Genomic DNA, 12569 nt, shown 5'->3' with positions numbered 1-12569 from the left:
AAGGAGCCTTTACTAGCCCTGTATTAGAAGACAAATATAGACCTCTTCAGTGCAGGCAAAAAAAATTCCCTGCACCCCCAAACTACTGCATTATCCTGCATGTAAGAAGTAGTAGAGCTTCCCTTGATAGTGGATGTTAAATAAGGGAAACCAGATCGGTGGTATCTGCAGCCACCACCCATTGCATGCATGTGTCATATGTGCTGCAAACTAGATCGAGTTGCACCCACTGAGTGAGTTCGATTAAACTGAACCACGGTGCACCGGTCTATGGCCTGTGACATGACGGCCAAAAGCAGTGAGGGAGGAGCGACTCCTGGAGTGCCCTTCTCAAATCGAAGAGTATTCTGCGCCACTCGGTCATGTTGTCGACAAGGCAGCATGGTGCATTGTATTGTTCAGAAACATGCATCACTTTTCCATAAAATACACTGAACAAAAATATAAACCCAACATGTAAAGTGTTAGTCCCATGTTTCATGAGCTAAAATGAAATGATCCCAGAAAATGTCCATACACATGAAAAGCATATTGTTCTTGTGCACAAATTTGCATACATCCCTGTTAGTGAGCATTTCTCCAAGATAATCCATCCACCTAACAGGTGTGACATATCAAGAAGCTGATTAAACAGCATGATCATTACACAGGTACACCTTGTGCTGAGGACAATACAAGGCCACTTTAAAATGTGCAGTTTTGTCACACAAGACAATGCCACAGATGTCTCAAGTTTTGAGGGAGCGTGCAATTGGCATGCTGACCTCAGGAATGTCCACCAGAGCTGTTGCCAGATAATTGAATGTTCCTTTCTCTACCATAAGCCGCCTGCAATGTTGTTTTAGAGAGTTTGGCAGTACATCCAAATGTCCTTACAACCACAGACCACGTGTAACCATGGCTCAAGCCCGGGAGGAAACCCAGTTCCATAAAGAATGCAATCCTTTTTCACCCAACCCAACTCCTCCCACCGGAGTAACACGGGCCAAATAATTGAATCCCCTCAATGTTTAGAGGTTGGCTCCGCTGGCCTTCGCTCTGATTGGAGAAACTGGCTCCCAGACAGAGGGGGACCTTGAGTTACCGCGGACTGCCGAGGCACAGAGCAGTCTTGGTGTAATGGGGGGCCTGGCCCCGGGCCAACAACCGTCAGAATTAGCTAATTGTTATACAATATAGCTAGGTAGCTAGTTAAAGACGGTGGCAGTCTGGTTAAGGCAGTCTTGTATGGGGTTCTCTCCCTGCAAGTTTGCATGTCATTTTATACCTACGCGAATGCAACACTGTTGCAGTAAAATTGGAACTTCAGCTGCGCGAGCTAGCCCAGCCCCCGCTAGCTGCCTAGCGAACGAGAATCTGCTAGTGGAACGGGGCTTCAGTCCGTAAGTAACTACATCGCATTATAATGGTATGTTCTATGTTAGTTAGCGAATCTAACTATGTGGGTTAACTAGTGAGTTGCCAAACTGGCATGGAATTTGTGCTGCACTGTCATACAGCGCGAGCCACCGCTATCAGTTTCAGCCGTAGACGGTGTGCTAAACTAGCAAGCTAACATTAGCTACACTATAGTAACCCCTGTGTTTGAGAGGCTAGTAAGACCACTGCAATTTGCTTGACGCGAACTCTTATCCTTTAGACCAGGGCTGTTCCACTCTTATCCTACGAGGTTTGGAGCCTGATGGTTTTCTGTTCTATCTGATCATGAATTGCGCCCACCTGGTGGGGGGGGGAAATGGAGAGAAATAAGCCATGAAACTGGCTTCGATGTCCAGCGTTTAATATGAGGGCTTTAGATTATGCTTTCGACCCATAGAATCCAGCATGTGGTACGTTTACGCAGCGGCATTGCTATTTTCATTTGGTATCTAGGCAGCTGCTAATTCGGGGATTGCATGGATCTATATTTAGACACAAAGACCGATGGAGTCATGCTTTGTCTGCTTGCTGCACAAATGCATTTGATAAGCTCTGACTGCATGGCATACTACTGTGCATTGAGATGCGACTTATTTGATGTACACTGACAGTCATTGACTGCATGCATGCATTACACTTTGAATGTCTGCAGTGCCTTGAGTAGCAGACTGGGACAAGAATTCGGCCCTGACGTTTTATCCACATCACCGTTCGCGCTGCCAACTCAAGCCCCATACACACCCTACTTAGACACAGACATTAGTGCTGACACGACATTGGCACTACAGTGCCGCGTTTCTCAACCGTTTCAGTACCAGTGACTGGCGAGACGTGTTCCTCGTTTTCGACCAGCTCATGTTTTAAAAGAAATGTGAACACACCACTAGAGATACAGCTTAGCGCTATAACTGTAACTCTGTTCTAGCCATTTTGTTTGCAACCCTGGTGTGTTGTCTGTCTCATCACACACTGCTTTTTCTTGTTCTTTGTCTCAGGGTTTCGTTAGCTGGCAATAGGCGGCTTTTGGCAGATTAAATAAATAGAAAAGCCGCTAAATAAAATTGGCACCGGCCAATTATATTCCATAGCAAAATAATGCTTTTTAGCCTATTCATTGATGGAAATACCAGTCGATGGAAATACATTTGACTGGTAATGCTTATCGGTCTATGGGTGAATTTGCGTAATTTAGTGGAATTAAATTGGCGTGTGTGTGTATATACAGTATATTCATTATGTAGCTTATTTATCACATGCGTACCGAGCCTTTAAGCGAAAAATCTGCAACAGCATCCCAAACAGCAAATGCATAGGCAACAAAAGGCAGGCTTCATCAGCACGTCACACACCACTTTGCAATGAGCTGGAGGCAGTATGCATTTTGAAAACGTCTACTTAATTGTTTGAAACCTGAACGTTTTACTACATATTATGAGGCATGTCTTACCTTGCTTCAAGGTAGCCTAGCCAAAATCAGACCACATCGATGGAGGCAATTATTTTATATAAACTTTCTTAAAATTGTCCAGTAGCCAAAGGCACAATCCTAGTCATATAGCAACCCATGCTAGTTTTTGTATATTACATCTCCCCACTTTCTAAATGTCTTAACAGATATGTTCATCTCTGTCAACATAAAACCGCTCGCAAGTGCGGTGCGCTTTTAAGAAAGGTGTTTTCCTGCTAACATTTGCGCGTAGCCTACTGCCTTGTGTGCATTGCTGCGCTTATAATGTGAAGAAATGAGTTCAACATTTTAAGCTTAAAGTTTTGATCTGTTGTATCAGACTCATTGCTTTTTTTTTTGTATATTGCCTAGGCCTACTGGTTGTATGAATGTGGGATCTATCGTCCCACAGCTGTCCCAACGTCTGTTTGGAATAGTCTAGTTCTTTCGCGATAAGCTGACCAATATAATAGTCAACTTTTCTAATATGGTGGAAAGTAGATTGATATAGGCTAGCGATTTTGCTGTTCGTTACGCTTCTTGTTGGCTGGGGAAAAAGTAAATGTGGACAGTTATTCTAAAATCTTAAGTTGGCATCAGAATTTGGTAAGAAGTACCACACATCGTTGCATCCTCGACTTGCATGTTCTGTTCATATGAATAACCATCATCTAAATGTGGTTTATATCATTCTGAGCACAGTGGGTGGATACCTTAATCAGTTTACGCACCCAATGCATTTCTCAAATGCCCAGTGAATTAAAATGCTGCAGGTCAAATGTCTGGCTCCATATTTAACTAACGGAAACCCTGCCTGTCTGCTTAAGCCTTATAACGTTATAAAAGCCAAGCTAATGACAGGCTATATTTAAGCAATAAAGCCCAAGGGAGGGTGTTATATGGTCAATATACCGCGACTAAGGGCTGTTCTTAAGCACAACGCAGTGTGGAGAGCCTGGATACAGCCCTTAGCAGTGGTATATTGGCCATATGCCACAAACACCCGAGGTGCCTTATTGCTATTAAAAACTGGTTACCAGTGTAATTAAAGCCGTAAATATATACGGTATGATATACCACAGCTGTCAGCCAAACAGCATTCAGGGCTCCAACCATCCAGCTATTGAGACTAATGAGGTATTCAAGAGATAAGTTGTTTCATCTAACGTGTCCAAGAATGCATGATTCAAATTACTTTCAGGTGCAACCTGATCCAGTGATGGTCATGGATTTTATGCTATTGCACTGTCAAAATAGGACTGCAGAATTTCAGTTTTTTTAATATATATATTATTAGAGATGACCTATATACATGTTATGTGTACTAGCTAATATCATAGGCTAATTCATTTGAGGAAGTGGTAACTCGACATTTAAAGGGAATTAGCAAAAATGTTCACCTCTATATTCATCATCTCCAGCACCTCCCCAACATCAAAAAGGATAGAGGAAGATAAGTGTTTCGGATGACATCAACCAAATACCTTGACAGTTAGTAGGCAATGCCTACTCATCATGATACACACTGATCATGTCATTGGGAAACGGATCTTCCTCTCTCCTTTTCACTACAAAACATAGAGATGTTGGGGAGGTGCTGGAGATGATCAATATGAAGTAGAAAAATGTTGACATTTCTCTACCTAGATTTCTAACTCTAAATATAATACCCACTGCTAGTAGCCATGTATTCATCCAGCAGTACATTTAATGTCCTAAAAAAACGTTGCAGTTGTAGGCTACTACCAATGAGACCTATAGCCCTATGTAGGGCTGGGCGATATGGCCTTAAAGTCTTATCTACATGTTTTTGGGGGCGATTAACTTTCTGTCTAAGCTTTGTTGCACAATTAAAGGTCAATGCACTGCATTTCAAACAGTCGGGAATAATCAAATTATAATTCAGGGCTTGTAAAATTACAGCTAGGTTAAATATAAGCCTTCAAACATAAAACCCACATTATTTATTTTATAAAAACATTGTTTAACTTGCTTTTTTGCAATAATTATTGACCTAGCTTTCAAGTCTATGAAAATGTGCTTTTTGTTACAAATGTAACCAGAACCATGCATATCCACTAATAATAACCAACTTCTTGTAGCAGGCATTATAGAAATTTAGCACAAGTCTCAAACAACCTTTCAAGCACAAGCCCACTGCTAGTGAGTAGCCAGCTAGTCTTTATATTTTAAGCCAACTTGGATCTATTTGCTTGCTAAGAAGGTAGAACAGTTGAACTGTTAAGAATACACCATTCTGTCTGTCTCCAACTGTTTGAACAACGTAGCCTGTTCACTTTGTTTGCTGAGAGTCAGATCAGTACTCTTATAGGCTGACCACACCGCTCGCGTCGCGTGCGCGAGCGTTGCAAAATAAATGTAGAAATACATGTTATTCAATTATTGCACCCACACTGCTCGCGCGTGCCAACGAGCATCTGTGTTGCCGAGGGCTAAAATAGAAATCAGTTCTATTTCTGTTTATATATCCCAGTTCTATTTCTGTTTATATATCTCAGTGCAAGCTAACTTGCTAAATTGCCATACATGTTTAATGCTTTTAGACCTGTCCCCAAGTTTGTTTTGATATTTTTACCTGTGTGTCGTGATCGCGTTTTGTGTAGGGGGACAAAATACATTTATGCACGATGGCGAACGCGCACAGCTGGTTTGGGTTCCGTGTTAATTGATGCCGCGTTTGACTTTGAATGTGAGTTTGCGTGACCTCAACCTAACAGAACCGGATCGGCCCATCTTGGTAGGGGGGTTGGCCGTTGCCCACTGATCAGCTAAAAGCTCATTATAGATTAGTATAACAGAGAAATTGCGCAAAAATCTTAAATAAAATCTTCACACGCCCAAGGATCACTGGCCATGCCATCTTTTTCAATATTTATAAAATTCTTTATAAATTTTCACCAGCCCGCCCAACTATAGATAGCCGATCCGCCCAAGCTCATTTAAAAGGAACATTTTCACCAGCCCCCCAACTATAGATAGCCGATCCGCCCAAGCTCATTTAAAAGGAACATTTTCACCAGCCCCCCAACTGTAGATAGCCGATCCGCCCAAGCTCATTTAAAAGGAACATTTTCACCAGCCCCCCCAACTGTAGATAGCCGATCCGCCCAAGCTCATTTAAAAGGAACATTTTCACCAGCCCCCCAACTGTAGATAGCCGATCCGCCCGAGCTCATTTAAAAGGAAAAATGCATTTCCCTTTTTTTTTGTCCTTTTTATTTTTTTTTATCTCTTAGAGTCCCACACTTGCCCAGCTGCAGGACTATGCATGCAGTAGCAAAGCTGATTTGGCAGATAATCAAGGTAAGATTTGATGCAGCCCTGCTAAATTACACATTCCAACTTCACTGATTTTCATAATTAAAATCTGCATTTTGTCACATAGCTAATAGGATATTGCTTTGATGTATGTTGCAGGTTATGTAGCTATGTTTAATCATAATTTTCTCAATGTTATAATGTATCTGTGTCAAGTCTAAAGGGGAGGAGTATTGGCCATATGCATCTTAAACAATCCATGTCAAGTTTTATAACGGTCACATCATTTCCTAATCTGACCAATTGTGGAAGGAACCTATAACCGCATCACACTAAACCAGCACCAATTTAGATGCTGTAATGATACAAGTGTGCCTTCCCTTATCCAATCAGAGTGCGCAGCAGCAGTATACCGGTAGTTGTATTCCAATCACAGCTTTAGCCGGTACAGTATCGTCACTGCTGCTCAGCATTGAACAGTGCTCTGTTCAGTCCATGGCTCCGATGCAGCACTGACCCTGCAAGGCTGCTCGCTAGGCTACCTCCCTCCCTCCCTCCTGTGATGTAGAGCAGTACTCGAGCTAGAGAGCTGTTCCTGTCTGTACTTCGTAGAGGTGTGTCTCTAAGATCCTTCTAGGCTGCTCAGCTTGCTAAAATATCTGGCAAGGCTACCTCCCTTCTTCCCGACTGTTGTGCTAGTGGAGCAGGGCTGGGGTTATAGGTCAATGGGCTGGAGCTGTTTCTACACACTCTGTAGGGCCGTGTCTCAAGCAGGATCCTGTAAGTCTATGCTAGCTCAAGGCTGCCTGTAGGGGTCAGTGGGTTCGAGGCAGGCTCAGTACGGTGGACCGACACTGGGGGTAAATTTGACCTCGTTTGACTGGTGCGGCCTGGATGTGCTTCAAGCTGCAGTCAGGGAAGTGGACAGGACAGTCTTTATGCTTTAAACAGGTAGCCTGGCCTACTTTCTGTACTGTAATACAGACTAACACCTGTTCATTCATCAAACAGTTGTATTTCATGTTTGTCTCTCTTGGTCTTAGATATCAGCTTAACCCTCAAACTGAAGTAAACACAGGCCATGATGAATCCCCTGAGGTAAGAACTTTTGAGTCATAATTATGTCAGACAGCCAAGTCCCTTAATGAAGAACAGTGCAGGGCTGCTGTAGTATTTATTGGGCTGTAAAGATGTCATTAGCTAATAATAGCTGCTGATATACAGTTGAAGTCGGAAGTTTACATACACTTAGGTTGTTTTTTCAACCACTCCACAAATTTCTTGTTAGGCAAAACTATAGTTTGTTATCTACATTGTGCATGACACAAGCAATTTTTCCAACAATTGTTTACAGACAGATTATTTCACTTATCATTTACTGTATCACAATTCCAGTGGGTTAGAAGTTTACATACACTAAGTTGACTGTGCCTTTAAACAGCTTTGAAAATTCCAGAAAATGATGTCATGGCTTTAGAAGCTTCTGATAGGCTAATTGACATCATTTGAGTCAACTTGAGGTGTACCTGTGGATGTATTTCAAGGCCTACCTTCAAACTCACTGCCTCTTTGCTTGACATCATGGGAAAACCAAAAGAAATCAGCCAAGACCTCAGAAAAAAAATTGTAGTCCTCCACACGTCTGGTACATCCTTGGGAGCAATTTCCAAACGCCTGAAGATACCACATTCATCTGTACAAACAATATTATGCAAGTATAAACACCATGGGACCACGCAGCCATCATACCGCTCAGGAAGGAGATGCGTTCTGTCTCCTAGAGATGAATGTACTTTGGTGCAAAAAGTGCAAATCAATCCCAGAACAACAGCAAAGGACCTTGTGAAGATGCTGGAGGAAACAGGTACAAAAGTATCTATATCCACAGTAAAACGAGTCCTATATCGACACAACCTGAAAGGCCACTCAGCAAGGAAGAAGCCACTGCTCTAAAACCGGCATAAAAAAAGCCAGACTACGGTTTGCAACCGCACATGGGGACGAAGATTGTACTTTTTGGAAAAATGTCATCTGGTCTGATGAAACAAAAATAGAACTGTTTGGCCATAATGACCATCATTATGTTTGGAGGAAAAAGGGGGAGGATTGCAAGCCGACGAACACCATCCCAACCGTGAAGCATGGGGGTGGCAGTATCATGTTGTGGGGGTGCATTGCTGCAGGAGGGACTGGTACACTTCACAAAATAGTTGGCATTATGAGGTAGGAAAATTATATAGATATATTGAAGCAACATCTCAAGACATCAGTGAGGAAGTTAAAGCTTGGTCCAAATGGGTCTTCCAAATGGACAATGACCCCAAGCATACTTCCAAAGTTGTGGCAAAATGGCTTAAGGACAGCCAAGTCAAGGTATTGGAGTGGCCATCACAAAGCCCTGACCTCAATCCTATAGAACATTTGTGGGACGAACTGAAAAGCGTGTGCGAGCAAGGAGGGCTACAAACCTGACTCAGTTACACCAGCTCTGTCAGGGGGAATGGGCCAAAATGCACCAAACTTATTGTGTGAAGCTTGTGGAAGGCTACTTGACACGTTTGACCCAAGTTAAACAATTTAAAGGCAATGCTACAGAATACTAATTGAGTGTATGTAAATTTCTGACCCCCTGGGAATGTGATGAAAGAAATTAAAGCTGAAATAAATAATTCTCTACAATTATTCTGACATTTCACATTCTTAAAATAGTGGTGATCCTAACTGACCTAAGACAGGGAATTTTTACTAGGATTAAATGTCAGAAATGGTGAAACTGAGTTTAAATCTATTTGGCTAAGGTGTATGTCAACTTCCGAGTTTAACTGTACATGCTGAGAAACCTGCTCTAGGCTAAATTATGGTTAAGGTTTTTTAGTATTATGTTGTCCGACCCCAAATCTCTACTTACGGTATATCTGCATTTACAGATGCTTCATGAATATGTCATTGAAAAGCCTTTTGGCAAGTCTCAACACAGTATCCACACGTACAGTCAATATATCACGTCTGAAACGTTGAACTAACATTTGCCTTTCTTAGAAAAGACTGCAAGTCACTGCCAGTCAGACAAATGGGGAGCAGCAATGAAACAACTCACCATTCCTTCCCTTCCTTCCTGGGAGAAACACCACACTCTCGCCGTAAAGAACAAATGGAAAAATGAATCATGTATATTTTAGTTTCATATTTTTTTGTAAACATGTCTAACCTGTTTTTTTTTTTTTTTTCTTGGCATGTGGGGATATAGATGAGATCATGATGACTCTGAAGTTTCATACCTTCTCTGTGTTATCTGTGATTTATTAACATGTTCAATATACAGTAGCCTGTAAGGGACTCTAAGCCTTGACGATATGTTTGTATTTCGGGAAGGAGAGGAAAAGACGCAAAGAAATGTAATAACACCGATACCTGGCCGAATTGAGCAGAGTCTCCTACATCTGAGACCTAGCCTGGTTCCTAGATCTGTTTGTGCTGTCTTCCATGACATCGGCAAAACGGCACAAACAGATCTGGAACCAGGCTAGCGGGGACCCAACGTCTGCGTTTTCAAACTCTACAGGTGGCCCCTTTTTTTGGGCTGAGTACAGTAACTGACAGGCAGCAGCATGTCATCCACTCTTCCACAGAACACAGTTCAAACAGCAGCTGGATCCTCTATGCATGTTTTAACACTCATTCAGTTCTATCTGCTCTGTTCACCTCACACACTCATCAGCATTGATCTCTGCTTAACACGGTATGTAGTTAGGCCTAGACTTATATCATTGCCTGTACAAACACACTTAAAAAAAAAATCTAATCAAATGTTTATTTGTGACATGCTTCATGAACTACAGGTGTAGACTAACAGTGAAATTCTTTATGAGTCTTTTTCGAACAATTCAGAGTTTAACTCTTGAAAGGGAGTGGTTCCACCTCGAAGCATAACCATTCAAACATTGGGTTTGGTATTTTACCTCTACTCCTAATCCTTCAGCTCTTTAGGTGATTCACACCCTTCAGCTCTCAAATTCCTCTCTATGCTCATTCTCAAAACTCAAATATTTACACACTCTAAAGTATTTACTGAGGCTAAGAGTCCCCCCCCTTTTTCCATTTTAGATTACTAAATGCTTGGTAGTTCATTCTTTTTTGTTTTGAAATGTTTATATTATTTTATTTTTATGTAGAATTTTAAGTTTAAAATGTTTACGTTGCTAGCTAGTATAAAACCACGTGTAGACACAGTCATGTACGCTGTGATGTATAGAAGTAGCTATAGTAGAAATGCATTGTTTCCTTGTGGTAAGTGAGTGAGATGCTGCCACGGAACTGAGACACTGATGATTGGTGCTATTTTGGACTTTAATCTGCTCCTTGGAAAGGTAGCTGAGATGGGTTCTATTTTTTACTTTCATGTTCTGATTAAGGAAGGGGTTGGTTCTTTGACGTCTGGTTGTTGTAACTTGGTCTGGATTGGCTTTGTTTTTTTCCCTGTCGTTTTCTGTGCGGCTTTCTCATTGGACTTAAGGAAAATATCAACTTTTTTCATGGTTATGTTTTACTAAAGTGGGGGGGAAGGATTTAGGTGAGAAGATTTGAGGATACACCATGTTGATCGAAGCAATCACAAAACTGCAATCGTTAACACTAGTTACCCTTTAAAACTGAGATGTGCAATCAAAGGGATACATTGTATCTAGTAGTACCCAGCACAAGTCACTTTTTAAAAAATGTTTACATTTTTTTGTTCATGTTCTGATTGACAGACAATCTTGAAACCAAGAGTGCATTTTTCCCCTAACATGTTTGTGTTTAACAGATCTCTTAAGAGATTTTGCACACTTGTGAGTAATGAAATTGTCACATATAGAAGACGCCACAGAATGTTAATGTCAGATATCCGCTTCAAGGTGTTTAGCCTAAGTAAACACTGAAACGTAAAGGTTATTTTTAGAAAATGGCACTTGAGAGAACTTGATAGTTAAAGTATAAAATGAATGAACACACTTTAATGTGTGTTAAGGCCCAGCCTGTTAGGGTTTGGGTTCAGGGTTTCAACTTTTCTTCACCAGCTGGATATGACTTTAATGCTATAGTGAGTCATGTGTGATTATATAATGTTAGTTAGCGTGAGACTTGAATCACATGATGCATATAATCTTGTTTTAGAAAACCGTTTTCCAAACAGGGCACACATGTATCATAAAGTGATCTCCGTTTTAAAAATATATTTTTTTTTTCATTGTCTTTGAATTATTTAGTAAATAAATTGTTGACTGAACCTTTTTATTAAACAAACTAAAACCCAAAAGCTTTTTAATTTTAGCAATTTTTTTTTTTTTTTTTTAGACAACTAGGGTTAAGGGCCTTGCTCAAGGGCACATTGACAGATTTTTCCCCTAGTTGGCTTGGGGATTCAAACCAGCAACCTTTCAGTTACTGGCCCAATGCTCTTAACCACTAGGCTACCTGCCACCCTAGCTAGAGATTTAAAACATCAAAGTTATGTCAGTATTTGCAGTTTTGTCTTTGCTTCCCTTTTTTTATATTGTTAAATATTCGAATTAATATGATGATAACCAACTTGAAAGCCCACGTTAGTTTTCTTTTGTCTTCCATTCTCCCTCGATATTGGGACCTATTGAACCAGCATGTTCTGGTCTTACTAATTGCGTGCTCTCTTTTCGTCATTGTGGTTTTTTTTCTGTAAAAAAAAATAAATATATATCCTCTTGCATTTCTTTCATCATAGACTACTTAATATGAATGCTGTTTTGTACATAGCAAAGTGAATAGCGTAGGCAGGATGTGTTGAGTGAGGTATTTAACCACTAAGGTTGAAAAATATACACTATGCCAGCTTTGCAAAATTATTATAACAATGCACTTAACTTACAGTATCCCATGTACTTTCATTTGGCAATTTTATAAGTAGTGCAATAAATATGCAAGCTTGTAATTTGGTGTTATTTAAATCTGTTTATGTGTGTGGAGTCTTCTTTCCAGTGCTGTAGGAAAATTGTGCTTTGTTAGAGAAGCCTGACTGGTCTTGCAATACAGTTTCAAAAAGTCATGTGATTTTCAAGCTGTGGTTTTTAACCATTAGTGGCAAACAGTAGAGAGCCAAGTATCCGGAGAGCAGATCCAGAGTGTGGTTGTACAGTCCTATGGCTTCCAAGCGGATATTCCTTACAACGTAGTTGCGACACGGCAAAATCATTAGTCACGGCAAATAAATATAACTTGGGAAAATATTTCTGCCGAATCACACTTTGAAGATGCTAAAGCAGTCCACATTTTTCCCCCTCTGAAAACAAAACGAGTAACAAAGTACCACAGAGTTGTCAATTTCAGCAGGAACCCCATTTTTCCCACCAGAACTTCTAGGGACCATATTTTTTTTCGCAATTTCTCACGACCTCGTCACAAATCTAATGGT

The 12569-nt window shown here is 40.8% G+C and overlaps 1 long non-coding RNA gene across 1 annotated transcript; it reads left to right on the top strand.

The window, feature by feature from the left end:
- The first annotated feature begins 1024 nt into the window (after positions 1–1024).
- On the top strand, positions 1025–12202 carry LOC115159186 (uncharacterized). The gene is made up of 4 exons (XR_003868858.1): positions 1025–1382; positions 6124–6190; positions 7189–7243; positions 9185–12202. It is a non-coding gene; the product is annotated as an uncharacterized LOC115159186 (long non-coding RNA).
- Positions 12203–12569: the final 367 nt, after the last annotated feature.

The sequence above is a fragment of the Salmo trutta genome, chromosome 23 (assembly GCF_901001165.1).
Source record: "Salmo trutta chromosome 23, fSalTru1.1, whole genome shotgun sequence".
In the NCBI taxonomy this organism is placed as follows: domain Eukaryota; kingdom Metazoa; phylum Chordata; class Actinopteri; order Salmoniformes; family Salmonidae; genus Salmo; species Salmo trutta.
This window is presented reverse-complemented; position numbering and strand designations above follow the sequence as displayed.